Here is a 5,563-nt window from a genome sequence, read left to right as displayed (position 1 = left end):
CTGGAGCGGACCACGGGGCACCCCGGGGCGGCGGGAGCCCTCGGGCGCTGCTCTCGGGATGGCCGCCAGGGGGCAGAAGTTGGGCGACCGTGTGGCCACAAGGCCTCAGTGGACCCCGGAAAGCAAGCGGAGGGAACATTTTGGTGGAGAAACAACAGAACTTGTGCAGGAGGAGGGAGGGCCTAGGTAACCCAGCGCCTGGCTCACAGTGGGTCCATCATCCATCCTTGGAAAACAATTGAGGCGGGAAGGATGGAGAAAGCACAGAGGAGGATGTGGCAAAGACACGAAATGGTCTGCAGAGGCGGATCATAACGAGAGGACCACAGAAGAGCACAGAAGCCCCTGCTGCGCTCCCAATAATGGTATTTTTAAATATTGTTGCATCAACAGTTCCAACTGTTTCTGGAACTGCACTGTTTTCGTGGATGTTTTGAATGAGGAAAGGCCAAGGGTTGCTCGAAAAAAAAAATGAGTCACGATTAGGAGAGGAATTAATTCTTCCTTCTTTTTTTTCCAAAATAATCTGTCCTCCCCCACACACATTCACTCACAGGACAAATATTTACTGGAAGCCCATTCTGTGGTTTGTACTGATGCTGGGGACACAACAGTAGGCAAGACAAACAAGGGCCCTATCCTTTTGGAACTCAATTTTTAAAAAGCAGATGAAGCGGATAATTTTAGGAAACTAGTAAATGATCAAAAATATATTCTAGAAGAAATAGAAGACAATGTGATGAGGTAGGTCCTGCTGTCATCCCCACTCTGATGACACAGAGAGGGTAGGTACCTTGCATTCATGCTTTCAACAAGTAGTTATCAAGCATTTACTAAGTGTCAGACGCTGGCAAAACACACCATGGGCAGGTTCCAGTTTCATCGGCTGTTTCTGTAGCTTTACCCAGACAAGAAACCATGGAAGATTTTCACTGGATAAATCCTGTCTTTGCAGAAGCTGAGACAGGGAAATGAACAGAGCCTGTCCACTTTTGTACTCTCAACCTCCAGGAGTCTCCAGCAGGTGGCTTCTTGTGATCAATCACCAGTTTCCTCCTCCAAACAGTCTGGCGAGGTGTCTGTTGGGACACCAAATTAATTCCATCATAAAATGTATCCTTTTCCTCTACTTTCCTATGAGTGGGGGGATGGTGAGAGTTTGTGGGACTAAAGTAAGTCCACAACAGAGATTTGGTGAGGGGAGTGTATCAGCACCTGGCACACAGCAGGTCCTTCTGCCTTCCCTCCATCCCAGGCTAAAAACCTTCTTGGAGCAGAGTCAAGATCACACTGATGGGCGCAGTTGCAGGACACAAAGGGTCGTGGATGCTGTCCTGTGCTGCCCAGCATCCCCTGCAGGACTGAAGGGTTGATTCCTGCCCCTCCACCCCACCTCTGCTTTTAGCTGAGCTCCTTGCCCAGGCTCACACCTTCCCAGGGCAGCTACCATTCAGTGGCTGGTCACCATAGGGTGAAAACCTGCCTCCCTCCATCCAATTCAGGCAACTCTGGAGAGCAATCCCAGCTCTGGGAGCAATCCCTCCAGGAGCTCTGGAGCGGGGAGGGGGTCCACTGAGGTCTTTTTGTGGCTGTGCTGCCACCTGAGCACCTCCCTCGACCTGGTGCTGCTTCCCCTCCCTCCCCTCACAGGTGTGGGGTCCCAAGGGTACATCCCAGTAAACTCCCTGTGACTCAACAGTGTCTCCCAGAGAACCCTCCCCAACTTGCAGCAGCTAGTGCCAGGGATGGTCTGAAAGAGCAGATGCTAAGATAGGATTTGGGGGCTGGATGACTCTGCTGTCCAGGTAATCATGAGGGTCCCATCCTCAGTAGAGGAGGAGTAGCCTTCCATTCTTCACCTGAGTAAATGAAATGGTTGGGCACCCATATGATCTGCCTGTGTATCTCTTGGTATTCCTTTGCCCTACTTTGACAGTAAATGGACAAAGAAGCCACAGGCTGAGAAAATACATGACAACTAGTGGCTCAAACTCCTTAGGGATGGAGGTGTGAGCCCCCACCACCACATAAGCCACCTAGACTACCAGAGGTGCTAGCAGAAGGTGAGAGGAATTTAGGATGGGCAGGAGAGGAGGGAAGTGCTGAGTGTGTCAGGCCTCAAGATGAGCTGCAGCTGCAGTGGGAGCTGTAGTTTGCTCCAATACCCTTCCTCTTCTAAGATTCCCACAGGAAGAGATGCCCACCAGGGTCCTGCTCTCATAACTGAAAAGCTGGTGGACCTGAGAGTACAATGGTGCACAGTGGCCAACATTGCCCTGTATGATCTGGTACCCCTGAAGACTGAAGGGCCTAGTCCCCAGCTGCTGGGAAGGTAGGCAGATCTCAGCTCTCTCAAGGAATTGCCCCTGGCTGAAAAGCAGCCTCACCCCAGGTCATGCCCCATTCCTAGCACCTCATGACTGGTCCATGCAGGTATGCAAAGGCTTGGCCCCTTTGGCCCAACTCCAAACAGCCATCCCAACTTCAGAGTTTCCCATGGGGTCTGCCAAAGCTTTCTGGGACTGCACCACCACTAGACTGCTCCCTGGGCTTCCCTGCTGCCCACCCACCCACCTCCCACCCTCCACAGGAGCTGCTCCTGAGCGCACTCAGCACACTAATCTAATGGATAATCTCTTGTCTCTGAGTCAGCTCCAGTGGAACCCAGTCTGTGAGAGGAAAGGAGATGTGAGCCAGAGGCACAAACTGTGAAACTCTGGATTTAGCTTTTTTTGTTTTATCTAATCCCAAAAACCCCATGTGCACATGTATGGTCCATCTACCACACTCCTGGCTTGTATGGTGAACTTCACCCTCTGGCAGGGGGGTAGGGGGGTAGGCGGCATGTTCTTTATCTTGTCAGGCCAAAGATACTCCTTAAAGAGAAGAATGATTACACGGTCCCTCCACAGCTTGCACCAAGGTCCCCTCTGGATTCGGCCTCTGCCGGCCAAGGCCTACCATCCATCAAGATAAAGCACACCGTGTTCACAGCCCCTTAACAGCCACAGATTGCCTGGTTTATGACTCCAGGCTGCCAGTATAGATCCATTCTGGGCGCTTTCTGGGTCCCCAAGGATTTTCTGCCTTAAGGATCCTTGTAGTTCATCTCTCTCTGAATAGAAAAGTCGTAGCTGCTTTGCTTAGGGGTGAGTGAGGGGATGGGGAAGTTCTATCACAGGAGCAGCGTGCAATGACTCGGAGTCTATTAAGTAAGATAAGGGAAAGAGGCCCAGAGACGTGACAGGATTTTCCCAAGTTCAAGTCAGTGGGGGGAGGGGAGGGCAGACTAGAATACAGTTCTTTTTTTTTTTTTTTTTTAAGATTTTATTTATTGATGAGAGACACAGAGAGAGGCAGAGACATAGACAGAGGGAAAAGCAGGCTCCCTGAGGGGAGCCTGATGTAGGACTCGATCCCAGGACCCCAGGATCATGCATGCCCTGAGCTGAAGGCAGATGCTCAAACCACTGAGCAACCCAGGCATCCCTAGAATACAGTTCTGTATCCTTTTTGTTCCATCACACTGCCTCTCCCTAACCCATAGGCTTTGCCTCTGCTAAAATCTAGACTGAGATACAGAGGAGAAGCAAACTGCTCTGTCTTATAGATCTAAGGGAGGCCTAGGACTTAGAAACACCAGGTATGTTGTAAGTCAAGAATGAGATGTGGGGCTAAAAACAGGGTTAATGGAAAATCCATAAGCAAAGTATTTGGTCCCAAAATATTTGATCCTGGATGGTAAGAAGGAATGGGATCGGTAACTATTGTCTAACATGCCACCACTAATCTGGTAAAAAATATTCTTTTTTTAACCTCACACTATTTTCTTCTATAAATTTAAGTATAGTTGACATATATTAGTTTAGGGTGTAAAACAGTGATTCGACATTCATATACATTATGAAATGATCACCACCATAAGTCTAGATACCATCATACTGCTTGTTTTTATCCTTTAATCTTAGATCCACCTTTTGTGGAGGGGCAGAGATAGGAGGGACTGGGAAGTACTGCCCAGGTAGAAGGAGAAATTTATACTTGTTTTATTTATTATTTATTTATTCTTAAAACGTTATTATTTTTTTTTTTAGAGAGGGAGATTGGAAGGGCAGAGGAGAGAATCTTTTTTTTTTTTAATCCGTGAGAGACACACAGAGAGAGGCAGAGACATAAGCAGAAGGAAAAGCAGGCTTCCTGTGGGGAGGCTGATGCAGGACTTGATCACAGGAAACACCACCCCCCATCCCACCATCCACCCTCCGCCTGGGATCATGACCTGAGCCACCCAGGTGTCCTGAGAGAATCTTAAACAGGCTCAATCTCACAACCCTGAGATCATGACCTGAGCTGAAATCAAGAGTCAGACACCTGTCCAACTGAGCCAACCAGGCGCCCCATATACTTGTCTTTTTTAAACACAATATTCAAATGATCATCATTCCACTCATTGGAGTTAGAATAGGCAAACTCTTTCAACATTTCACCTCAGGATTCTCATCAACTGCGTAGTAGACAACATTAGTGGACATTATTTGGTAATTCAGAACTATGTAGTTGGAGTTTATTCTATTCCTGGGCAACAGAAACTCTGGATAAGAAGCTAAGAATGTGATTCCATCAAACTTTTCCAGTACTTAAAAAAAAAAAAAAAAAAAAAGTGAAGCCCTCCTGCAATAATGATATGCATATCTGAATCCGTGGAATATATCAATCAGCTTCTGCCAATTTCTGTGGCAGAGGAACACTAAATGGTGTAAGAATATATTTTTTTAAATCCTTCCCCCCAGGAGACCAATGTTTGGACAGGAAAGTCTATAGACTAGCAATCAAATCCCTCCTTACCCAATCTGTGTAGTGACACTGATAACTCCCTGTGTTTTTGCAAGGCTGTTGGATTTAGTGGAATTTGAAACTTGCTGAGTTCTGTGAACGTGCAGGCATTCCGAAAATAGAGACAGATGTCACTCTTCTAGGTCTTTCTAGAGATGACCTATGCAGCATTTAAAGAGAAAAATGAGTACCCCATCTCCAGTTTGCTGCATGGGGGACTATCCAGGAAAGCGCTGGATCCAAAGGTAGGGTTAATGCTGATTTGGTCAATGAGTCATGAGAGAAAAAGAAACCTCCACTATACAGCAAAATTATAGATAGATCAATCATTAGTATTTGATCATAACAAATTATGCCAAGGTCTTGTTTTTTTTGTGGTGTTTGTTTTCTGTTTAAGCCTCTCAGGCCTCAGCTTGGTCAACCCTATCCCCCAACAACCTGGTTACTCAGGCCCAAACCTCAGGAGACATTCCTGAGGACTCTCTTTGTTTCATCCCCTCCCCCATTGTCAGTTAGCCCTTTCCTTTGCCTCCAAAACATCCAAAGCTGTACATTTTCCTCCACTGTCACCATTCTCATCCTGGCCAAAGCTGCATTTCTGTAATTTTGCCTGTTCACTGGTATCCCTGCTTTCCCTGTGGCCCCTCCCCCCTACTAATTACACCATCCTCACAGATGAAATAAGACCTTGTTAGTCTCCTGCTGAAAACCTCTGGTCCCTTTCCCTTCC

This window comes from Canis lupus, chromosome 6 (assembly GCF_011100685.1).
Source record: "Canis lupus familiaris isolate Mischka breed German Shepherd chromosome 6, alternate assembly UU_Cfam_GSD_1.0, whole genome shotgun sequence".
NCBI lineage: Eukaryota > Metazoa > Chordata > Mammalia > Carnivora > Canidae > Canis > Canis lupus.
The sequence above is the reverse complement of the archived record's forward strand: the minus strand, read 5'-3'. Positions refer to the sequence as shown.